This window comes from Chiroxiphia lanceolata, chromosome 1 (assembly GCF_009829145.1).
Source record: "Chiroxiphia lanceolata isolate bChiLan1 chromosome 1, bChiLan1.pri, whole genome shotgun sequence".
NCBI lineage: Eukaryota > Metazoa > Chordata > Aves > Passeriformes > Pipridae > Chiroxiphia > Chiroxiphia lanceolata.
Window position 1 is genome coordinate 108289574 of NC_045637.1, and position 26763 is coordinate 108316336.

A 26763-nucleotide genomic window follows, 5' to 3' on the forward strand; every position below is an offset into this window, starting at 1 on the left:
TAGAAGCAGCCCAGACTTGGACTAGGGAGGGTAACAGTCTGGGAAATGGGGGGGCCACACAGCCAGGTAAAGACCCATATGCTCTCTGTGACTGGGACTGTGCACCATAATAGGGGAAAATCCCTTGAACAGCCCTTCTGCCTTTTCTCCACCAAACCATTTTGTGATTCATAACCACTTTCATCTGCTGACTTTGGTTCCAATCCAGGGAATGGTCTGGCTACCAATGAGCAGTGTTGTATTTCTCTGGGTACCCCTGACAGTAGATGAACTTTTTTGAGAACAGCGACCATCTCAATCAGTCAAAAACAACTTGGCAAGTGAAACTTATGCGCCAGCAGATCCTTACTGAAACAGTTTTTCCTCCATGGTGGAATAAGATACTATCTCTAATAACTAGAAGTGGGTACAAAGTCTTTTTGTAGCCTCCTGAGAAACTGCAGCGGAATAATTATTTCTTTAATGACACATGCTTGTACGTGAATTTACGCATGTAATAGAAATAATATCAAGTGAGGTTTTCCCCAGCTTACAACCGTCTGTGGACTAGCACCTTTCTCTCATCCTCCCTAGCTAGCCATCAACAATAGAGTCTGCCACAGATGACAGCTATAGCAGCTTCTGCATAGCTGCAGTGCTAGCAACTCACATTTGGCACTTGCTATCCACGTTTCTGTGATCTGTTGAAGAGGTTAATGTGAGCCTCAGAAATGTGCCTGAGAAACCAGTTCTGTGGACTGACCACCTCAGTCCTACTGCTTCAGTGTTTGAACACCAAGTTGAACGTATAGCTGTGATCCATTTTCTTCTTGACGGAGGCTGTGGGTTTAATGTAGTATGTGACCTTTTTTCTACATAAAGTGTCTAGAAAAACATGTTTCAGGTGGTAAGATAGTCAATTCATTTTTCTATGAGTAATAGGCAGATTAGGCAGAAATTCTAATTAAAAAAACTATGTTGTTTAAGTAAGTACTGAACAGTGTAAAGAATAATCTGATTTTTATTGAGGCTTCTTCTACCAATGAGACCCTTATGTAAGGGATTGATGCAACAACAAAATCTGTTACACCAATATGCCACAGTCTCCCTGCCCAAGGATCTTGAGATGACATATGCAACCTTATCTAACCTTACTCAGAGCTGGTGTAGATTCTCTGTTAAAAATAAAGCTAAGACCTTCTCTCCTAATGTCCTTTATTCTTCCTTAAGAGTCCTGTTTCATTTCCCTCTTTCTCCTGTGACTGCTAGGCAATCTCTCTGAAATCCTGGGGACTGTCAAGAGAAACGATGACATGTCTTCTCTTGCAAGTAGACCAGAAGTCTGCGGTGGCAGAGTCAGAGCTGATTGCCTATCTTATCTCAAGTCACTGGTCTCTAATTCAGGCTTTTGCAAACAACTACCAGTCCTGTTTTTTTCTGGAGCTACAGGTTAGGGTTTAATGTATTACTTTTCTGGGACTTTGCCTATCAACGAGTAAAAAAAAATTTTGCCTTTTTGATACCATCTGAGAAGAGACTCAAATCTAAATTCAAAGTCCAGAGAGCCTGGAATGTGAGAGGGTGAAGGACAGATGGCATTGTCTGTCACTCAGGACCTCTTTTTCTTGTAACCACCCCTGAAGAATGACAGGCCATGATTTATCAAATAGTAGATAAACTTCAAATCAAACAGAATTATGTCAAATTGACTTGGGAGATTCACTTTGTCCTTGACCAGTGAGCTGGTGGTGATTATTTTAAAATGTGTTTATTGAAGTGAGATCCTTGCACAAAAAGGAACCATAATACTAAAGAAAGTCTTACTTTGTCATTGACCAACTTTCCTCCATCACTGTATCATGAAGGAGGTTTCAGAGCAGTCCAATATCAATACCTACCCATCCTCCATGACCACCCAAGGATGACAGACAAATAGCGTCTGTCTGAATGACAGAATACCACCTTAACTGAGACATTCAGGCAATTTAGCTCAGGATTACATCTTTTCAATGCCACTGGACAAGCAGATTGCTCTAAAACTTGCAAGAGAACATAGTGTAGCTTGCATGGTCTGATTTTTAGAAATTCACAGTTAAGGATTTAGACTCCTTGGTGTGGTCACAGTCTGGCTGCTTAGAGAAATTTGTGTGACCATATACCTTTTTTGATAGCATTTACCTGAACCATTGAAGCTGGTATGAAACCAAAGCCTGTACAGATATCTACAAACCCATTATATAAACCCATGGGTTGCAAGGTTAAATTTGACCCAATGTATCTTGATATCTTATTTGAAAGACCCATTCTGTCCTCAGAAAAAGATAGGGAGGGAAACTGCTGGTGGAGAGTGGAATAACTTCACATACTAGGAGGTGATCACAGATATTTCCTGCTGCCGGTCCTAGATTATTTCCTTATGTGGTAGTTCAAAGATGCCACCAAAATGGTAAACTAACATGAGCAGCCTAGTTAGCATGACAAGCAAACTTCATTGTGTGTGTCAGTAGGAAGAATGCTCTAACATCTCTGGGTGGTGAATCTTGGACATGTGAATCCATGCTGTTATAGTCAGCACAATATAACAGCAGCTTGCTTTGTCCTGCCTTGCAGGACACCAGTCCGTGTACCAGTCGATCTCACATACATGCTGAAGTCAAATGATTCAATGTTGGATTTTTTTTGAGAGACACAATGATAAAAAACTGCTCTCTCCACTATCTCAGACCCAGGCCTGATTATGAAGTCTAGGATAGAATATTTTCAGTTGAGAGGGACCTACAATGACTGCATAGCCCAACTGCCTGATTACTTCAGGGCTGACCAGAAGTTAAAGCACGTATCATGGTGTCTAGCATCATGATAGTTTATTTTTTGCGTCTGTTCTAGCTGCTGCAGAATACTGCAATCAATACACTCCCTAAAAACTGTTCCACTGAAGAATGAAAAATACCGTGTTTCTAAATTTGAATAGAAAATTCCTGCAATGCAGGTATACTTTTATTTAAGCAAGGCTCCCCCTATGTTAGCATATCAGTGTAGTGCAGGAGCACTTTTGAAGTCTATCTTCCACACGTTTCCACTTAACGTGCTTTGTTTTGTGTTTTGAGGCAGACCTGGAGGTTACAAACCTTGTTTTTTCTGGATGGACTGAAAGCAGACAATGTGTGCTCAATGTGCTCCATCTAATAGGTTATAAGCATGGGGGAATGGTGAGAGCCAGCCTGAAGCACCCCTTAAGTTGTGTGCAGTGTGAAGCTGGGCACTCTCCACCATTTGCTTTGCTCTGCAGATCCCCTCCTACTGCAGTGTTACTGCTTGCTGGTGCATATCTGGCCTGCATTTTTACTAAGATTTTAACTTGCAGCCCATATTCTTTTCACTTGTTTCCACTTTATTGCTTCAGTAATTTTGCGGATTATTGAAACTTGACTACCTCAATCTGTGGGTTGTTTTTGGTTGGTTGGTTGAGGCTTTCAGTGCCTTCTGAGGTTTGGCTGTCTTTTCTTTACTGTACTTTTACCAGAAACTGGACATCATCTACAGCTTGTTTTGGAAGCTGATCAATCTGCTGCTTCTGTCATGTTCCAAACACCTTAATAATTGCTTCTTTATTGTAGTATATGTTAATCAGTCAAGTCTGGTCTCCATATCTAGCATGACACTTTTGTCTGCAGGCCTATCATGTGCCCAATTTTGCAGGAAGCTTGCTCAAGGCAAAATTTCTGGTCAGACAAAGCCACTAAGCAACCTAATGATACATTATCTGCTGATTTTTTTTTAGTCCATATAGAAAAAGCAAGGCCTGGTAGCTCTTACAGAGACCCTAGTTTTGTAAAACTAATACTATCCATTTGTGGCTTCTGAGGAAATCTGTACTGTGGTCTCAATTAAACACATATTCTGATTAATGACGGAATTTAAACTCATAATGATGTGTAACTTCAGATTTATTCCTATGTTTGTATTATTATTTGAATTACTGTGATTCTACTGTGTTGCTCTCTCATTTAACATCAGTGTATGTGTAATGGGTGGGATTTACAGTAGGGACTGCTATTACTCTAAACCTTTTTCTGTTGAAGCTTGTGTAGTCTTAGGTCTGCTCCTAATAAAGTGGATGAGTCTCACTACTGATGATGAGGAAAGGGTCTTACCAACAGTTATCACTTCCTTAATATCTTCCTTGTTATAAATACAGATACATCCTGTTCTCACCCCAAATGAAGTAGGGCCAGCCTTCTGTCCCTGTACTGATCTAATTTGTAGCTACTACCAGTGTGCACTGCTGTGGTACTAATAATTAACACTTGAAACATATGTAGTTCTAGCTGTTTTATTTCCATCCAGCAAGCTAGAGCCTATAACAATTGGGTTGAATGCTCTTTTACCAGTACTAGCATATATGCAATATTTTACAAGTGTTCTACTAATCAACTTGCCTCTGATTTATGTTTCATTATTGAGAGAGCTGAAACTGTTTAGATAATTCACAAGCAAGTTACTGATGCTTTCTGTTAGTGAAATAAAAAAAAAAATAAGATCTATCAGCATGTAATATGACCATAAAATTAAGCACAGCCACAGAATCCCAAACCAGACTGACTGAATCATTGCAAAAATGCATTTGAAACCAGGCTTTCGCTTTCAATTCCTGCAGCACATCAGGGAAAATTTCAGCCGTTCTCTGCTAACAATAGTCTTGGCTCCTGACAAACCAGTGGGAAGAAGGAGAGGAAGCCTTTGAATTTTCACAGTCTTGAGACAAAAGAAACATGACTTTTTGTAAGTGCAATAAGCCCTGAGCATTCTGAGGTGGATTTTGCCTGGACTCTCTTGCCATTGTAGCACATGATCCTTATCACCCGCCACTGTGTGACTGCTGTGAAAGGCACTTTCCACCATGATATTTAATTTTGTGTTTTATGATTACACCTACTACGCTTAGAGAGGCAGCAAATTGTGCCTGAAGCACAGCAGCTAAATTCTTGGACTTCACAGTGAGCCAAAGTCAATGGGTGCCTTGGATGAGCCATTCCTGGACCAGAAGGATCAGCACTTGTGACCGCTCTGCTTGGCTGCTGCTGACAGGCGCCTGTCACTTGGGCAGCAGATAACATGCTGGGGATGAGAACTGGCTGTTCCCCTTCTGAGGTAGCAGCACCCTGGAGGATGGTGTTTCTCAGCCCTTACTACTCTGGTATGGCCATGCAGGGGAGCTTCCAAGCCTGACTGTGGGATTGGATGGCTGGGACATTTCCCTTCCTCTTCCAGGTGAAGGGGAAAACATTGTCAATTTGTGGGGGTAGTCCCACTCATACTAAAACTGTAAGGATCCCTCAAGTCACCTGGTTATCTTTACAATGACTTTATTAGTCAGACGACACATTGTGCTTACCTAAGGACATAAGATAGTTCATGTTTTGGTCAACTGGAATACAGTTCAATCCAGTCCTTGACTGTTAGAGGAGTATTGATGTTTTCAGGCTAAGAACTTGAGAAATGAGATTTTAGTAGCCGAGTGACATAGGCTATCCTTATTGCACTTTCCCTGTTCAAAAACTTCAAACTCTTCTTGTTCTTCAAACACCTACTCTTGTTCTGTTTACCAGAGTATCTGGATGGTTCTTCATGGCCTCAGCTGTCATCTTAAAAATACTGATACTGATACAGTAACTATTCAAAGAATTTCACGGGTTCATTCGTTAAAATTAAGGATTTTTTGATGGAGTACAGAAAAGCCAAAGTTTGTCTTGGATAATGAATGTGAATGAAAATGGATCAGTTAATGTCTTATTATGCTGCATTAAACCTTTGAGACTTTGTTAAGTGAGCTTGGATTGGAGAATATGGTACAAGGACCAGACATGGAATGAAGACCCTTCTTTTAGCAGCATCATGTCAAGTTGTCTTGGCACCATCTTAATGCCTTGTGCCAATCTTGACAACCACTCTTCAAATTCCTGCAATTTAAGTAATCAAGACTCCAAATGCACACTGATCTGAAGACAAATTGCTGTGATTGAGAAATATCAAAGCATGTGTTATAGTCAAGACCTGAAGAAAAAACAGTGACCATCATGTGCTTAAATAACTCATACGATGATAAGCAAATTCAAGCTTATCAAAGAGGGAAAACATCAAAAGTTATATTGTCACTAGGAGAATGGTGACTTGGAAATTTATAGGAAAGTGCAGGGTTGTCCCTATTCACACATTTATTGCACATTTCCTATAGAAAGAGGTAAGAATGCTCTTTTTGCTAAAAAGGGATGAGTTCAAACACAAAGTTAAAATCTGACAACTTGTTATAGAAAATTCATCCCATGCATCTGCTCTCCCGTGTTTTCTAGTTTTCCGGAGGATTATATGAACTCCACTAACAGATGCTAGCAAATCAGGAAAAATCCCAGCATCAGTCAATTTAAACTTCAGGAAACACTGGTTATATGCACTTTGGTGATGTATATATGCAGGTCAATGCACAGCCAAGCAGAACTTTTACCTGCACTCTTACGGAGATAAGAGCTAAGCCACAACCTTCATGAGAACATCAAAGGGGCTCTACTCTCTCGAAAGCCCATACTCTTGAGATCATGGAGGCCCAAAAAAAAAACCCCAACCTGCCTGATATGGACTAAGATGAAGTCCAGAGAAGTGCTTGATCTTGGACCTGAGCGTGGAGGAGCACTTGGGATCTAGTATTTTGCTATCCAAGTTGACTGTATGAGACAAAACCACAGGTTTTGAAGGTGTGTGCAAGGATGAACTTGCTTCTTCTCATGCTAGAGTCAGTTACTGTGCTCTGAGTGATGTGGTATAATCTCCTCACTCACCATAAGAAAAGTTCAGGTAACTCTAGCAACGCAGGTAAGAGTTCCAGTTGCTGCACATGCAACTAGCTGAGAACTGCAGCTTTCCAGCCCAAAACACAGAGCTCCTTCCATCACTTGGTGCATTATGATCCTTCTGACTTTAACAGCCCCTGCAGTCCCTTTAGTGAGTGTGTTTGCATTTTTCTTCCCTTTTCTTTTAGCTAAAAATGACTTCAAAATATTTTGGCACTTTCTCCTCCATGGTGAGAATTTGGCCGTGGTCTCGCTGGGAATAACTATCAACCACTTGCAAAAGAGCCCAACCTCTCTGAGCCTGCCTGTGAGCCAAAGCTTTTATCAGGGAAAGTTTAATTCTCTGTAGCTCTGCCATGACTCCTTTTCTCTCTTGTTTCCTCTGCTGTGCTAGATGGTGTGATTCAGGACTGACGCCTGGGAAGGTCAGGGTAAAGGCATCTACCCTGAGGGAGGTGGGCAAGGGACAACCTGGGTATTCTTTCTATTCAATTGCTGAGAGGATGTGCTGGAGAAATACAGCTAGGAGTTGGAAAAGAGGAGGGGTACCTTCAACACTGTGCTCTCAGATATTAAGGAGGATGAGTGCTACTTTGTCTTTTTCCCCAGACCTGGGCTTCCCCCTCCCCAAAACTCATCTTCAAAGTCCTTTGTCCAGTTACACCAAGAAAGCCGTAAATCCGTACCCTTGTTTAGTGTGGCATGTACTCTGTCTCTAATCCAATTTCCCTTCTGTTTGTTCTCTGTACAGCCTCATTCGGCCTGACAGCTATTTAATAAACCTATTTGCTTTTCTTTGACATGAGGCAGAAGTGGTGGGTGTTGAAGAGCCATAAGGCCCTAGTGGACAATGAAACCCTTTCCCACTCAACACTCTTCCAGCTCAGCACAGATAAATTGTGTAGAACTGGGAAATTAACCCATCCTATCTTAAAAAAAAAAAAAAAAGGAATGAAAAAGAAGGGAGCATTCACAGGCTGGTCCATAATCAATTCAAGTTGATTTCTTCCTTCTCCTAAATGAGAATTCCTCTCTGTGTCTGTTCATGCAGACCAACAAGATTGTAAGTTGATTGTTTATTGTTTGTTGCAGATGATTGTTTATTCACCTTTTGTCTCTGTCACCTATAAGAAAGCAAATCACTCAGGGACACTGGCATTTATCAAAAAAAATAAATCCTACCTAAGGTATAAAGGAACAACATTAATCTGAGAAGTTGAGAGAAACTAACCTGTTAACACAGTAGGAAAATGTTTTACAAAATGTCCAGCTTAGAGATGTTTCTATTTGGTTTTCGTGTATCATTTCTGTGGTTGTCTTTTTCTGTACTCTCTTCCATCACACTAACATTGGTATGTGGAACACTGCAGCAGGTATCTTTCACAAAGACTCAATTTTCATGCATGTCCTTTCCTTAGGGAAGGGAGGAGAAAAGGTAGTTGGACCTTTTATGGCACAGCTGGAAAATGCATAGACTCTGCAGTGGCGAAGATGATTAAAAAGTCAATATTTAGTTATATAACTACATGCAAGAGTGAGAAAGATTTTTCTTTTGATGGAATTAAAATAGAAAATAAACATAGCAAAAGTTTTAGCTTCCTGGCGCTCTGCAAATTAAATGAATCTTTCTTGGTCTTTATCTCTTTTAATGATCTGACATATATATATATATATATATATATAAAACAAATGTGAATTTTGAGTCTGCTTTTCTTTTGGCTCTTGAATATTATGTAAACGTTATGATGACCAAATGATAGATTAAGCAAGTAGAATATTTCTTGTCAATTATTCCAGCTATTTAAAACTGGGTAATTGTTTCTTAAGTGAGCTGCTGTATTGTTGGCTGTAGACTTTCATTTTGGAGCAGAGCCTTGCTGGATTAGATTCTGTATAGATAAGTGTTCAAAGCAGCACCGTTACTCTTAAATGGCACTGTTCCCAAATCTTTTTAAAACTATTCTGAGTCATAGGGAGGATTTGAAAAGACACCTGAGAAGTATTCACTTACAAATACACAACTGCAACTACTCCAGGACACCATTTTTCTTTGAAGTTCCTGGCTTGCTTCACTTTTGCTGCAAAGGAGGAAGGTCAGCACCAGTGGGAAGAGGTAGCGCTGCTCCCTGATGTCATGCAGGAGCTGTATCAGCTGTGGCAGCACCTATCTGCAGTGAAAGGCCAAGTGGTGAGCTGAAATATGTTAGAGAAAAGACTTGCTGGCAGATTGATGGAGAACGCTGACATATTTCTGTAAACCACAATACAAAGGGAGTTAATCAAGATCAGGAGGAGTGTCCGTCTTCTTGAGAAGTCGTTTCCCACCTCAATTAGCTGGCAGTTTAGGCAAACATACACAGTGGTTAGCCCTCATCAGTCTGAGTGATGCTTTCTTGAGCAACTCTTCTATTCCTGCCTTCACTGAGTCTCTCTATGATGGTGCTTCAGGCAACTGACAAAATTTGTCAGCAAGCCAATAAATCTTTATTGACAGGCTTAGCTTCATATTTGGCTCAACTAATGTCCCCTCTTAAAGCAGAGAGGAAGAGGAGGAAATATGTGGGCTCAACATGCACCATATCTGGACTGGTCTCTTTTGGGATGTGTTTTTTCTCTCCCCCTATTTGTATACTTGTTTGGTGTTTCCTCTTCTGGAGTGACCAATGTCCTAATTTTGCACTGAAATCTATGCGAGCTCTTTGAAGTAAAGCAACATCTTGTAACAAATGATGACAAAAAAATCCCCAAGACTGGTGATCAAGAGGGGAAAATGAGCCTTCAGGCTTGTAAGCCCAAACGGAGGCAGGCAATAAACATGTAGTAGGAAGGGATGATTTCTTTTAACCTTTTTACTGTAGTCTCTGATATTATCCAGCATAGGTTACAGCCCTTTTTGTTTTTCACTCTCTGGATTTGGCAGTCCTCTACTCCCAGGCTGCAGTAATGTGTTTTTTCCACTGTCTGTTCTCCATTTTTTGGTGTCCCATGGCATAACAAAATTCTGTGGATTTTCTTCCTGCCTGACAAACACCCTGTTATTGTTTTGGACCACACTGGTGATGTTTTACAGTGAAAGCTCTCAGAAGAAGCATGCTATACACTGACAAATTAAAATAGTAAGTCTCCAGGCCTAGTTTTCTAGTTTCCTGCTTTACAAGGAGTAAATTGAACATTTTTTTATTTCTTATTTTGGGTCACCCTTTGATGTTCCAGAAATCAGAACAAAATCATATTTTTCCTTTTTTTGTCCATCCACAATGAGAATTCCTTTGTCTGTGCTACATGAAAACTCTGGGTGAATGCTGCAGGTACCCACAAAGATGGAACTGGGTGCCAGCAGGAGGCACTGAGACTGATCCACTGATTCACCCATGTACAAGGAGTGGCCTGAATGGCTGTAGCCTGCCCAAATATCTTATGCAACTACTTTCTTAATTGATAAACAGTCATCAAATTAGGAACAGTAGAATGTAGTACGAATTCAGTCAAAAGCTTCCTCTTTCCTACGCCTCATATTTTGAGCTATTTCAGTATCAGGTGTAAGACAGGAATTAGTAAAATCTCCTTGGTGGAAAACTAGCTTGCATGATAACATGGGTTTATGTTGGGGAAGAGGGTTGCAGGTCTGTTGTAGGAGAAGCGGGTGCCAATCTTTTATCTCTGTGCCATTGGGAAATTCTGCACAAGGACAACATCTATTGCAAGGAATGAGTGCCTGGCAAATGTGGATGTAGAAAAACACTTCAGCGGCTGTGGCAGTTTGTCTGTTTTACATGGATGGCCCTACAAGGGATGCCCTTGTGCATGTGTGGCTCCATCGGGTATCTGGAGGAGTAAAGGAAAAAAAGAATCTCTTCTGTCCTTCACACATTGCTTTTTTTGTTGCAGACCATAAAACAGGAATACCATCCTATGGTGCTGCGTCCTTCTGAATGATGGATTTACACTCTGGTGCTGAGCTTTCTTGGTAGCATCAAGGATGTTTTGGCCAGGTCAGTGCTTCTGTTGCTGCTGACAGACATAGGGGTCATGGAGGTGGTCTTGCAGTGAGCAACTCAGCCACAGTGGTGCCTCATTAATTGTCACAGCTAAATAGGATTGGGGGCACAGGAGTCTGCATGCTTGGCTCTTCCCTTCTTTATACCAGAGTGGTCAGCAAGCCACTACACTGCAGTTAATGGTGACACAGACATAACAGTTGTCCTGAGGGAAAATCGAGCCTCAAGTTGATTTTTCCTTAGTGAATTCTTGATTGTCAGGTCAGGGAATATTCTTCACCACCAGTGCTGGGGTGGTACATGGCAGACAAAGTATACCCCTCCATCTGGTCGTCCACCTGAGGGAAGACACCAAAAAACCCTCCGAATTCATTCTGGCCGCCTGGAAGAGCAGCTCTCTGCCAATGAGATTAAAATATCACTGGCACTAGACATTAGTCCCAAGCATATTTATTTTCTGTCAGCAAAATATTCCCCTCTTGCCCTCTCTTATCTCCCAGCTTCTCTTTGTTCCAGCCTCAATGCCTTATTACTGCTGGGAGCACGGCTGCCCCAGCTGAGCCACCTCTGTGTCATCCCATCTCACCTTTCCCCACCTTTCGGGAGGTCTTGGCGCTAATTAGAAACATTATCACTTTGCGAAGGAGCCGCAGGGGATTGTGAGGCATTTGGCATGATATAGGGAGAAGCTGCCAGGGCTGTGGTAGGTGCCAGCCACAGAGGGTGCCAGCCACAGAGGATGCCAGCATCTCCCTGCTGTGCCTGCGTGGATGGGAGAAGCCCCATTTGGGGCTGCAAATCCCTGTGGAAACCACATGAAATCCCGAATAAACCCCTTTTCCACTCCCTTCATGGGCTAGAGGGAGGTGAGCTGTTTTCTGCTGCCCATACAGACTGCCTTGCCCATAGAGAGTACCCGGTGCTACATGAGCCGGGTGTGAACATGTTTTTGAGGATAGTCTCTGTGCATCAGCAGGACAAAATTGTCACAAAGAGAAAGAAGATTGCAGAAAGAGCATCTTGGCTGAGAGGCTTTTGACTTGTGTTAGCAAGAAGTGGAAGATATCAGTGCCTTCATTGAAAAGATGGCAGCACACAGATGTCTTCAAAACACAGGCCTTGGACTCCAGGGATGGTTTGAACTGGGAATTAAACTTTTGAAATACTTTTTTCCCCTTCAGCCATTTCCTCTTTAACACGTTGACCCCAAAACACTGGCAGTGCTCGAAAGAGTTGGCACAGCAGTGCTCAAACACAAGACTTTCTATTATTTCAAATTTATGCCTTAGAGCAGCAGAGATTCAACTAAGCCTTTGAAGCATCACGTAGCCTTTTTCTCAAATCTCTTTCTTCTGTTGGGAGCCTCTTTGGTGGGAGGCAATAACAAGAAAGGCTCACTCAGATGCTGAGAGGGATTGATGCAACGTTGCAGTTGTCAGAGTTTCTACTATAAAGCTGCCCACTCAACGCATCACTATGGTCTTACAGAACACCAGATCTATAGTGACTGTGTATATTATGTGCTAATAACGTTATCCCAAGGGGAGTGTTAAACAAAAATATATGCAAGTAACTTGAGATGACTTGTCATCATCAGAAGTTGAGGGTAAAACATTTTAACCCAAAAGTGTAAATCTGCAATCCTGTAAACCAGTGAGTAGGATAATGCTTGGGTGTGCTTCTAGCAGTTGCAAGGGGGTCAAACATTCAGAGCAAGATTCAAAGACAAAGATACAGCAACCTCAGACATTAGCTTAAGCCCCCCCCCCCCCCCATGGAGTATCTTAATGCTATCTACCTTGAATGCTAACCTCAGAAACCGTATATTTGCATTTCCCACTGTATCTAGAGAAGCAGCCTGGGGAGCAAGGGATAAGGCTGCTCTGTCCTGGAGCTGCTTCTCAGTGAAGAAGTGATGCCATCCTGGTCTGCGTCACCCTCACCTTGGTGTCCAACCCAAAAAGAATCACTCGCGGTGTGGCAAAATGTGAATTTTGCAAGAATCCCTTTTCCCTAAGAGGATTGAAAAGGTTTTACCACTTGCTTTAACCAAGCCTTTTGCTATCAGCTGGCAGAACTTGCAGCCTTTTCCTGCCTGGCAGTTGCAGACGGGAAAGTGCTGATAGCCTGTCTAAAATCTGTCTCTTGCTCTGAGTTGACTCCAGAACTACCTTGTCTGGTGCAGTAATAAGCTCTGTGACATTTATATATTTTAAAAGGGGGGGGGGGAGGAAGGGCTGTAAGAAAAAATCTGGCCTAACCTCAGAGTCCTATGGGACTGTGAGAGGAAACAAACCTACTTTCCTACTTCTTTTTTGACCTTATCCAAGAACAGCCAGCCTATCTGTAAGTGGCAACTGTGGAAAATGTGCTCTGGCCACTTGGTGTGAAAGATAGGCAAGACTCCTAAAAAATCTTCTCCGCAGCTTATCACCTTTCTGCTGGCTCCACAGCAAACTAGTGCCTCAGTGCAGAAGGAAACTGGCTGTCTGTAAGGCTGGACAGGGCCTCATCAACAACTGATAAGCTCCCCTGTGAACATTCAGGCTCTTCAGGGTTTACTGTCCTTTCAAATACCACAGAAGCTCTGGCTGGGCAGATTTGTACACATCACTGCAGTCAATATTTAATGCCATGCATCTGGTTCTCCCTTGTTCTTTTTGCTGTTTCAGGGGTGCTGCTCCTGTGATGTAAATGCAACAGGTTTGTATAGCATGTTTTATAAAGTTGGATAGAAGCATCCAAAGATAATTCTCCTTGTAGTTCCCTGGTCCTAGTACAAAACTGCAAAAACTCACCTTGCTGAGGTGAGTTTTTTGAGGTGTGAATGTTGTGTTTGTGGGAAAGCAAATGTCCACAAAAAAATGATACTGAAAGGTCTAACTTATTTTAAACTGGACCAGGGAAAATGTGATAAGCCATTGTCCAGTTTTGTTTTTCTGCTATGATTTCTGTGAAAGTATAAAAGTAGCACTACAAAGCTCTTCAGTGGAACAAGCCTGGCCAAGTTTGGTAAAAGCAGTTATATAGCCAGTTGACAAAATGCAATTAAAATATGCTGTTATATGAAAGGAGCAGAGGGGTGCAAGGAGACAATAAAAAGAGTTCACACTTGCTGAAGTTCTGATTTATATTTTAAAGAGTAATTCTTTAACAGAAGGCTTGATTTTGTCATGCTGAAACTTTATGTGAGCTAAAGAGCAGCTCTGTTGTTGCTTTGGCAGCACTTTATATTCCCAGTCTTTGGAGTGACCACTTTCAAACTAAGGCTTACACTAAGGCTTCATGCTAAAGGCTTACATGGGCAGGCATACTTAGTGGAAAACTTCAAGTTATCATTGATATACACGACCACCACTCCCATAGCAAACTGCAGCAGAGTGAAGCAAGATGAGCAAGAGGGCTGAATGTCTTCGGGGGAAACTGCTCAATGCACTTTGACCAAATGCTTTAAAACATAGTTAATATACAATGGATCTAATCTCGCCAAAGCCCAGAGCCTCAGGGTTTCTTTCTGCCATTTGGCCAGGGAATTATTTAAATCAATGTAACTTATAAATCTGAATAGCTAACAATTAAACCAACTCTGTTCAATAAACAAGTAAATAAAGCCTCAGTAAAACACATAAGTTCCCCATAGGGCATTTTCAGTGTTAGATTTCCATTGTAACTGCAAAGCCTCAGACCTCAGAAATTTGATGCATTCAGACCCAGAAAATGCTAGCTGGGATAACCAGGTACATGACTTTGTGCCAAAATACGAGTATTTCTTGCTTGAGAGACTGCAGGTACTGGATATGATTAGTTGTTAATGAACAGAGCAAAAACATGGAAAAAGGAAAAATACTGGGCAAAATTCAGTTTCAAAGGCAACAGTCTTTGTACACCAAGAACAACACTGTAAAGAAAAAGGAGATGGAATTGTTGATTAGTGCTGGTATTGCAATGCCAGCACTTTTTGTATGGCTCAGGTAAGTAAAGCATGTGTTGGTCCTTTCCTGGTTTGAGGTTTTTGTTTTAAAACAACCAGGGTTAAAATATAAATGGCAATGTATTTATCCAGTGGGACATGTACTAAAGAACCTGGAGGAAACACACTGTAATCACTGGATAAAATGGATTTGCAGCTGTACCATTAGGGCTCTCCAAGATGCTTTTACAAAACTGCTGTTACTGCCCCCCAGAAATGCTAGCTATTAGGAAGATGGTGAAATTTTGGTAAAAAGTGCCCACACTCCCACTGTAACAGAAACTAGCACGTTATACCTACATATATATATATATATATATATATATATATGTATATATACACATAAATGGAATGCAATCATGAGAAATAAGGAGATTTAAGAAGAAGCTGAAAGGTTAAGCTGAAGTGAATGGCTGTGTCCTGTCCTTCTGTATTACACAGAAAAGAAATACAATGTGTTTATATTACATATTAGGGTAGTCGGTTTTAACGGGGGTCTTTTTTGACCTTTAGAAACAGTTTGACTGTTTTGTCTGTATAAAGAAGTAGAATAACAGTTGTAGATGTGTGGGCATGTTGGCTTTTTTATATGTTGGGGTTTTTTTAAAATAGCTCAAAATCTCTCTAACTCTCAGGGTGTACAGTTGCTCCTATATCACATTAATGTAAAATAATTTCACACTGGACATCTTTATTTTAGATGGGGCTTTATAGGTTTAATTCAGAATAAGGCTTGACATCCTGGCTTGTATTCATTCTTTCAGATGACAAAATTAGTCATACAGGGATTTCTCAGTGATGGGAGAAATAAAAATTGAATGTGGGTAGAACAAGAAATCCCTTTTAATCCCATGTTAAATAACTGCCATACATAAATTTTCTAGCTGCCAAAGGATCAAAAGCTGGTCCTTGTCTCCATGATTTCAATGGCGCATTTGTTTTCCTTGATTTCTACAAAAACTACCTGAGAGCATCTGTTACCCATTGGAATTACCTGGAGGTGGCAGTTTGAGTTCAGTCCCTTCATACTTATGTTTATTAAGTAGGAGTTTCACCATAAACCTCTGGGAAAACACTGGGAGAAAGACACAGTCTGAGTTTGAAGGTTGTAAAGCTGACTTGTTCTTGGAGTGCTCTGTAATGCAGAGCCTTGGTGGATGCTCACTGGCAAGCACCATTTCCTAAAATTGCGTGGTCTCTCCATCCTCTTGGGATGGGGTAAAATCTTTCTTGGAAAACCTCCCAAACTCTCAGCCCCTCCTGCGTGGGGGATTCACTCACCCCACAATGCACACCATACATACCATATGGGCATGTAGTCGTACTGTGGGGTAATGCAGGCAGGAAAAGTGGTTTGGATCCTGACTGCCAGAGCTGTATGTCCCCCTCTCCAGGACTTATTCTGATAATTATGGTCATGTGCAATTTTCCAGCAAATGTTTTGCTGGGTTTAATGCTAGAGGAATTGTGTGGTGGTTTTCAGGTCACCTTTCTCTGTTTCTCCCTACCTCGAAAGGCTCCAGCTTTGCATCTCCACTCATTTTTCTACTATGCATTCCCCACCTGGCATGTCTGTAATCTATTTTATGCATGTAGAACAATAAAGTAGGGAAAGCAATTTGGACTGCCAGGCAGCTTTGAGATTGCTTGTTAAAGCATCTATTTAGAGCTTCCTGCAGATGGAGGGAAGCACATTGCTATTCAATATAAGCAAACGTATCCAACTCACTCTCACAGACACCCCCATCAAATCAATTCCTGTGAAGCAATTGCCTGCCTTTATAGCAACAAAATAAAAATAAAACATAATTAAAAGGTAGATCATGCCATAAAGCCTTGTAATACAGGTTGCAATTTTCCAAATGGGGGCCCTGGTGGATTTTTAGGGGCAGTGAATTTTAAGGGCCAAGAGCCTTGGCTGTGGATGTTCTTCCATGAGCCTGGAAAGCAAGCTGAACTGGTGTGTTTGGTCCAGCTATTGGGAGGAAAACCATCCCTCTAGTGATCAATCCCCTACCCCATGGCGAGAGCGGTGTTCTCTAAAGGAAAACAAGAAAAAAGAAAGAAAAAGTAAAGTTCAGCACTGCAAATTCCCCCATTCATTTTTCCCCCAGCTGGGCAACAGTATGTGGGGAAGCTGTGAACTTGTCCTCTGGCAACCAAACTCCTCCGCTTCTCCCTTTGGACCCATTACAACATTTATGAAGGCTGAAATTTTACAGAAGAAAATTGTCCTGCTTCCTTAATGAGAGTGATCAGCGTGTCTGCTGCTTTTTAAGAAGACAATAACTTATCATATTAAGCCTGTGGGATGTTTTTCTGGCTAGGGAGATGTTGTACACTGCAGACATCTGACTGGTTGCTGTGGTGTCCTGACTGGTGTTAGGAATGATGAGGATCTGCTGTTTCGGGGAGAAAAGCACTGCTGAAGCCAGATGGATCTCTCAGCATTGAAATCCTCTAAAGCAGGGCTTTAATCAGGGTCCACTGAGTAGTCCCACTGGTTTTAACCATACTCAGAGGACCTTATGTAGCATCTTTTGAAGCAGATGACTCTTCCTACTTAAATTAATTCATGCATTGTTTATTTGTGTGAGACTGACATGCCTACAAGATACCAAATGAAGCAAAAAGGCACATAGATCTTCATTACACCTCAAAAGTAATAGGAATAAGTAACTCTAATACCTAAATTGTACCAGGAGCAAGGTCTAGTCCTTTCCTCTGTGTCTACACAGCCCCTTTCATGATGGGTGCCAGCCCCAATGGGCAGGCATATGTGACAGTGCTCCGCCAGGGCTGGAATGATGTGCTGGTCAGTGCTGTAAGAAACAAGAAAATCAAGGGTCAGTATTCTACTCTTCTTTCATTGCCTGTCTGTTTTCCCACCAGCCAAGTTAGGAGAAATTCAAGGGCTTTGATTGCTGGGTATATTCCATTTTCATTGTTATGGGAGTGTGATTACCTATGGGAGTGTTTAAGGTTGTTTGGTCTCTCTGGTTCATTTCTCCAGACAAAATATGGAGTCTTTGAAGGAAGAGGACAAGATGTTGGAAAGATTCAGAGAAGCCAAGTGACCCTTAGCTTGCTGCCTCTTAGTAGACCCTTTCCCTTGGGTACAATAGGACATTGAAGTATTTTACTGCTGCTTGGCTCTGCTTTAGCTTACTCCTACCTCTGTGTGATAGTCTTGTATAGAGTAATGACAGTGAAAGACAATGGTCCTTTTTTTTAATGTTTTACAATAAACAGAAACCAGCTAAACCCAGTCTGGTAATGGACAGAGTGAAAGTAGTTGATCAAGGTGAGCAGTGAAGCAAATTTTTTGGCATCACTGCTTTCAAGTGGTTCTTGTGTTCATGGGGCTGGAGGGCACAATCTTAGGAGAACTGCGTCCTAGTCCTAGCTGAGCATGGGCAGGTGACTTACTCTCTCCAGTCCTGGCCCACTGGGGTGAAATTATCTATTCATTAAAGAGGTATTTGGCTACCTGTAGCCTGGCTGCACTGTAATCACCTCAATCAAGTACCTATGGATCCTGGAAAGTAGATGCAGTATAGGAACAGGACGTCTGCGGAGATGCAGAGCAAGCCAGTGACTGCATGCATAGGATGAGTGACCAAATGCACAAGATGTTCAGCAAGATTTAGGAAAGTCCAAAATTTTACTCCAGCTGCTGTCACTCTCCTGCCATGGTCCTGTGAGAATCTCAGCTGTTTCCTCCCTCTTCCCACCCTTCCTCTCTTTTTTTTTTGCTCATTCAGAGCAAGAGGCAGGGACCAGAATAAGCAAGTCTTGATCTTACCAGTGCTAATAATAAAAACAGAAATGATAGTTCAGCCGAGCTGGCACCATATGTGATTTAAGGTAAGTGTGAAGCCTTTCTATGTAGGAGTTGTACTGGGAGAGGCATCCTCCCTGAGGATCTGTCTTTTTAAAATACCTGGTGCTAGAAGGAATGTGGTGTGCTCTGAAAGCAACATGCTTTGGCTGCTCTGAAACATTTTTATGAGGCCTGGGATAAATCAGCTCTGGAAAGTATGAGTTAGCAGTAATCAGAAGAGGGAGGGAGTTTTATCCAGGATGTGGGAATCGCTGCAGACTGCAGTCTTACTAATGCGGTAATAATGCACCAGAGCAGATTTCTGTGGGTCCCACAGCAGTGGTCCTTCGCCCCCTCTGCAGAAAAAAGGTGGCACATGGCCCTGGCACCATCAAGGGTTGCTGGAAAGTCTGGAGGTCTGGAGCTGCCTGTTCCTGGCATCTACCTCATTGAGGAGGAGGGCTTCTCTTGTTTTGGTAGGACACTGCAGGGCTGATGCACTGCATTCACAGGGTTCATTGCCAGAAGAGTCAATGGGGGCAGTAGCAAAGGTCGAATAGGAGTGATGGGGAAGGAGGGACAGCAAAAGGAAAGGAGTGGTGGCTGGTGTCCAGATTCCAACAATAAAATTAGCTGCATTCACACAACCCCCCAAATTGTTGCACTCTTAGTATATTGTGCAAATATTCAAAATATAATGTTGCTGTCTAGGCTCTGTTGGATTACTGAATGTCAGGGATGAAATGTTTGGGGTCTACAAGGTACCTTTCTTTACGTTTTTGAAGATGTTTCCCAGCTAAGCAAACCCATGCCTCTTTGGGACACCTAGTCTCTTATGTCATGAAATACACATTGATTGCACTGGAAGGAGAGCATGGCAGATGATGAAGATGCTTGCTGCAGAGGGGAGAGATCTGTCTGGTGATGTCTACACTGGTCTCTGTTATGCCTGATGTGCCAGGTTTTATGGAGAGAGCAAAAGCTCCCTTTCTAGAGTAGCTCAGGGCTTGATGCTAAGGACTGTGGTCTAGCTCACCCATCCCCACTGCCCATGGAAGGGTCCAGCAGGGACTGCTGGTCCTTGACCTTCTACTTCCTTGGGTTTCCTCCTCCTCCAAACTTCTCACACAAGACTTTACCCTCTAAACTCCCTATTCCTGCTGCTTGAAGTTTGAGTGCTCTGAGGGTCATCCTGTCCTTCAAAGCCCTGAAAGCTTATGGATCCAGAAATGTATGCACCTAGGAAATGTGAAAGAGCTCTAACTGCAGCTCTGATGCTCAGTTGTAAGTTGATTGTAAGTCCCTGTGTGTGTTTGTAACCAGCCATGCTGAAATGTAGCCCAGGCCTCTGAGAAACAGGGTGATCACGTATCCAGGGAGCTATCAGGGAAAGCAAGCAGTGACAATAATGTTTGGAAACCATGCCAAGATGAAAGACATGCTGCAGATTAGGTATCTAATCAATCTACTTTTCCACACTGAGGCCATCATGTCAGGCTCCATTTTTTTACAAGCTAAAAGATCAATGCATGCTTCAGGTAAATCCCCAGCCTCTTTGCTATAACCCTGCAGACTTTATTTCCTTACTTGTTAGTGGCAAGAAAAGCCACATAAATTCTATGTATATGATGCTGAACCATATTCCTGGTGAGACAAACCCCCGTGGTTTCAGTGATGCGGACCAGCTGAGGATTTGGTCTGCAGTTTAGCAAGTTTTTATGTGAAAGTATTATTTGGAAGTGTCCTTTGATATTTCCCCTGGTGCTGAGCATATTACATAGCAGGAGTTATCTGAAGATTACAGTTGAAGTCAGGATTTTTGTGCAACACTTACAGCTGTGTTCTTTCTTGCTCAGTATAAACTGCATCTGCATCATTTCAGTTTTGGAGCAAATGTAGGCTCCAAATGGGAAAACGTTGTCCATGCTGGAGGGGAAGCCATTGGGGACAAGGAGATTTCTGCTTGTGTAATGATTTTGACATGTCAAAATTACAACTCTATCAGTTTTAGCGAGCATGACCCTAACTGGCAGTGACTGGAAGTGGAATATGATAATTGCAAGGAAAAGGCCTGGAACCTAACAAAATACAGGCAGGGGTGACAGGCAGCCATACGGGATGGGGAGTGATGGGGACATGGACACACTCCCCGCTGGCATGTGGGATTTAAGTGGGAGAAGAGTTGATAACTTGGCTGCGACTCCACCACTTGGGGCTGCCAGCATCAGAACGAATGGTAAAATAAACATTTCGGCATGTGCATGTGTCTTCCTGGCCTGGAGAAATCCCACAGGGTATTTAATTCATTTGGAGTAAAGTTATTATGGTTTCTTTGGACCTACAGACTCCAAAGCACAAATAGCATCTTCAGTTGTAAGTGCAGTTGCATTTACTCAGTAACCATCTCTCATGTAAAATGACTGAAGGATATAAGTATTCTCAGGTGAGGGTAAGTGACTGGTACTAGTCATACAGCATCACTTTACTCTTTTCAAAGTCCTCTTGTTTTTGTTCCTTTGACTTCAAAAGAGCTTGTTTTAAGATCTTTCATGCTTAAGACCCATAAATTACTTAAGCAAAGTCACGTGAATGTGGTTCTTTGCATGTTAAAGTGGTTGCAAAATAAGTATCTTCAGATCATAAATATGTGAGCTAAGGCTCATCTTGTCCAAATTTTAGACCACAGAAGACCTGGGAGACTCTCTAAAACTGCCAATATTTACATATCAAATAGACAGTAGCCACAAAGAGTAAGTGAGATAACTTAAACCAGTGAGCCAAACATCAGGCTCAGTAAAAGTAAAGAATTAATTTCTACAAGGTTCTGTTAGTGAAGTATTCAAGACAGGAACAGAACTAATATCAGTTCTTGGAGCAAAACTGATGTCCTCTTCTGCTGGAATTATGCACTATGCATCATTAACAAAGTATATATTAGGTGGACTAAACTTTGAAGGAGTTGTAATTAAATGAGAAATTTTGATTGAATGTGGGTTTTTCTCATTTGATTCAGTGGTAACTCATATTTGACCTGGCAGTTTAACATCTTTATCTGTCAGCTGAAGTCAAATCATAATCTGGAGATAAGGCAAAGACTGTCTGAATGGTAAAAGTCAGGATGACTAAGCAGTGATATAAACTGGTCTGAATGACTTGGTAAGTGCAGCCCTGTGAAACATCTGAAGTGGTACATTTAAAATACCGGTTTGTATACTTTAGAATAAAATATACAGCACTCATCTGCAAGACAGGAGGCTGTACCCTTAAAACCAAAAGGCTCTACTGGTTGTATTGGACCAGAAGCAAAGCAGAGAATTGCAGCAGAATATTTCAGTTCTCTTTGCCAGTAACACTTACATGAACAAAGAGGTTACTGCATGAGCTCTGAGCTTGTCTGTAGTTGGGACTGGTGGGAATGATACTGAAATAGTTCAGCAAGTTCTGCTTGTAAGAGAGCACAGAAACAGCAATAAAACAAAATCAAGGACTGGAGAGAAATTACTTGGAGCTTCTTACGCATGTTTATCCTCCATAAAGGTCCTCCAGAAAGGCATCTTCGTTGGAAAAGAAGGCTGAACACGAAAGAGCTTTGCAGTCCAGTGAAGCAAAGCACAACCTGAATCTGTGGCTGGAAGCTGAAGCTGAACAAATTAAGCTGAAAGTAACACAGGTTTTTATTAGAGTAAGCCTAATCACTGGAATATGCTAGTGAGGGGAGGGTGGATTCCCTGGCTCCTAAAGTCTTTACATCTAGACAGATGACTTTCTGGAGATAGTCTTTAGCAAAACACAATTTATTGGGCTGTATGCAAAGGTAACTTGGTGAAATGTAATGACCTGTGATATATAACAGGTCAGACTGGATAACAGAGTGGCCCCTCCTATCTTGGAGCATTACAAATCTATGAACACTTAAACTTCAGGAAATTATGACAGCAAGCTGTAATATTTCTCTCTGCTGAGATTTCTCCAAAGTTCCTAAATAAATCAACATAGCCTGCTAACCAGCATGGCACAGGAACAGATTTCTTTTTCTTATAAGCTGTGTTGGAGATATTTTAAGCTTGTTTTTGCAAAAATGGTTTATAAGATTTTTCTTTTCTTTTCTTTTCTTTTCTTTTCTTTTCTTTTCTTTTCTTTTCTTTTCTTTTCTTTTCTTTTCTTTTCTTTTCTTTTCTTTTCTTTTCTTTTCTTTTCTTTTCTTTTCTTTTCTTTTCTTTTCGTACAGTTAAGAGACTCTAATGCAAAACCTTTCAAGAACAGAGAGAATCCATATGTTGTACATGAGGCCTCACCAGGCTGTGTAACTTCATTGTGTTTGGCTTTTCAAAACACTTCCCATAGCAGTCTGCCCTTTCCATATGCCCTGATATCAACTTTAACTTCAACTCTACCATGCTGTAGGTTGCCCATACTCTATCATAAAGTGTATATAATATATAAGGTTTTGACAAAACAGGCTGATACAAGAACCCAACTCTCATAAGAGAGAGCTGTTAATCTACATACTTCTCACAATGGGAGCTGGAGAATCATCTATTGTGTTCTTTACCTCCTCATTTGAAGTGATTAATTTCACATTACCAGCAGAGCTGCACTTCTGAGATTGTGTTTCAGGAGCTGCTCTCTGTGCATCCCTACTACTTGGAAGATTCTGTGAGGAAGAAGGGATGCTAGATATAACTTAAAAGGAAGGTATTTGAGTCTGTCGTTGAGGAAGCAATTGCTTAACTTTAAAAAGGTGCTGAAGTCCATTGATGCAAAATAAATAATTGATCTGAGGAAACATTGCAATCTATATTCAAACATATTTCTTTGCTGCCAGTTCATGAATTTGCATGAGTTACAGCTGCAGTCTACAGAAACACTTGTGTAATTCAAAGTGCAGGAGAAGTGCCTTGACTTTATTGGGATGGTTTGTGTACTCAAACCATCTGCCTCCTAAGTATGGAACTGGAATTATGTGCTCTGAAAAGCAAAAGGAAGCAAAGTGGGAGAACATGATGAGCACACACTACTTATCTTGTTGTCCTGTATTTGCTAGTCACCGCAAATAGATCCACAGGTCTTGGAAAGGTTGGAGGTGTGTATGGTCTTCAGGTGTGCTTTTCTTTGGCAAATGATGGGGGGGTTGTTAAGGAGGGAAAAAACAACCCTCAAATTTAAACACTTTATGGCAATTCAGGAGTAAATAAAAACCTACATCTTAACCTGGTAGAAACAAAAAGGAATTAGCTTGAGATACTCAATGATTTAGCTGTAAGCAGGGAATGAGCTGTCTAGTAACTCCTTAGGCAATGAATTGATGGCTATTTGGTTTGTTGTTAAAGAGGCAACAATTGTTGATTTGATTCTTGTAATTCTTCCCTTTTTTCTCCCCTCTCAACCCTATTCTTAATGCAATTATTTAAAAAGATAAAAAGTAAGAGAAATTTTAGCTTTGGGGGTTTTGTTTGGTTTTTTGTTTCAGTTCGGTTTTTTTCAGAGATTATTACTCCTAACACTGCGTTAACATAATCTCACAGCTGACTGAACACTACCCTCTGACCTTTCTCTCCTTGGGGACAAACTCAGGTTTAATTGACGTTTGTGTCTGTGAGCTCTGCTGAGGAGAGATTAGCAACGGCTTAGCTAATTAGTATTTAAATGTTCACTAATGTTCCAATGGATTTGTCAATTACAATGTTATTAAAAATTGATTCAAAAATTTCACTTTTTGGAAAAGAGGCAGCAATGTCAGAGCTGATTCAATTTCTCAAAAGGATTAAAGAAAAATCAAATCTGCTATTACAATCTTTTCAGTCATACTAGAAGGTAAGGAAAATATTTTAAATTGTAAATGGCCCATATGTTTCTCAAGGTGCAAATATATTTACTTGTTGCTGGGTTGAAAAATGTGAGGACGCACAAGACCTTATTAGGACTGTTTGGAAATAGTCACACTGTAAAAAGATGTGATGTTCTACTCTTCCTGCAAAACCTTTACATTTTTAAATACTAGAAGATTCTTCCTGATAAATTTAACACATGACATTAGAATAACTCTACTTGTAATACAGGATGTCAATCTCTTTAGGGTCGCCCCCACTGTACATGATACTCGTTTCTCTGAGTGTGATCTGTAACAGGTTTTAGCCAGAGTTTCAATTTCAAATTCAGTCCACAGTTTTTACAGTAAAGGATGAAGGCAGTTCTGGCTATGGAAAATCTTTGCTGATCAAAAGAGGAGCAGCTTGTTATGAGCTCAAACCCTTGTTCTGACTTGGTGGATGAGGAGAGGTGATATAATAAAGTGACTTGCTTCGAACCAACCTTCTTTCAACCTCTTTTCCACTAAATTATTTCAACACAGAGAGCAAGTAAGTAAATATATTAAAGTTGGATCAAAATTTGAAATTTGGTGCCCTAAAGGCAGTCCTTATAGCCATCTCAGAAACCATCCATATAACCTAAATACACTTGACCTGACTTTTTTTTTTTCCAAGATGCTAAGGTATTACAACAACCCAGTAGGTTCAGTACTTTAGGGGTTTCAGCCACTTAGAGGTTACACACCTTCTGCAAAAGAAGCTAGTTTATTTGGAAATATAACTGAATGCAACTGTGGATTTGGGAACTCAGGAACTGTAAGGAAATATTTTCACGTGCATTAGGTGTTCAAGAATACTGGCATGATGGGAAACCCAAGTTCATCGACCTTCTATGGCAGCTCTAAGTTGAGCAGCAAGAGTGTATGATTATTTTGGGGTGAGTTTTTTGGGCTCATGATTTAAAAATGGGTTAATCTCTATCACCACAAAATTACTTTGTTTCCTGTCTAATGAACAAGTAAGAAAAGATGCTTTTAATTTAACTAGCGAAAAGAGTGTTTTTAGGTTTACCTGAAACTAAGTGACACTTCATTTTCAGATGCTTTGTTTAAGCAAAGAAAAGGAAGACCAAAGCATCAGAATAACATACATACTTTTAATATTATTTTTTGTAAAGCACTTAGAAACTAATATCAATTTCAGAGTTGTTGTAATTTGCCCAGATACTTTTCTTCTGGTACTTCTTTTGTTGATAAATTCTTTTTCCAGGAATTGGTGTCTCTTTTGAAAAGAGGCTGTAAATTCATAAGCACCTACATGATTTCCAGTCATCCCTACCACCCTCAAGTCCGATGCCACGCTGCAGACACATCACTTCATTTGGGTCCTAAGGGTCAGTATGTGGTTTTCCAATTAGTTTCTTGGGAACTCTCATTAGAATAGAGGGATTATCACTGAATTTGTTAGAAGAAATTCTTGGACTACAGAGGAAGAATGAATCAGAGGAACTCCTTACATCTAAGCAACAGCATTATCTCCTTCCATCTCTTCTCCCACACACCACCTTTCGGGTCTCCTCTTCCCTCACTCCTCTTCATCCCTATCTCATGGCTTCCTTCAGGAAGGGCAGTATGCTCAGTCACACAGGATACATCAGCAGGGGTGTCAGCAGAACATGGTGGGGTGTGGACCTGGGGAAACCCAACCCTGGATTACTAAAACTCTCTGCCATCCCTGACCTGGAAAGATACTGGGCTCTGTCCTTCCTAAAATATCTCCCTGGATGCTAAAATCCATTAGTTACAGTTATCAGGGAAAGAGTTCGGTGCTGAGTTTGAGATACCAAACCGGAGACATGAGGAGAGTAAATTTGCCTCTGCATCCTACAGGGCTGTCTGGTATCGACAGATCCCAGCCCTTCTGCTGGAAAATGGACATTTGAGGTAGTCCCAGAACTTCTCCCTGCCTCCCCCAAACCCTGATACCACGGGTGTTAGAAAACAGCCTTGATAGGGGGAAATGTAAACAGATAAAGGCATCTAGGCACTGCAAGCCAAATCACAGTCTCAGTACTGCAAGGAAGATATTTGCTGGGGTTATTGCTCACCAGGAGGAACTGAAAGGGGACGAGTATCTCCCATCTCTGCTGGCTGCTAGAAGATGGGAGAAGGGGCGAGGGGCAGAGACATCTCTTAGCAGCCCACCCAGGTTTTGGGGAGGGAGAGGACACCAACACCAGGTTGTGGCTCCAATCAGAGTTGTCAAAGGGACATGAGCCATCCCCAAATTCATGTACCACCTCCTAATGTTGTGAGTGCCAGGGAAGAGTGCCCAAACC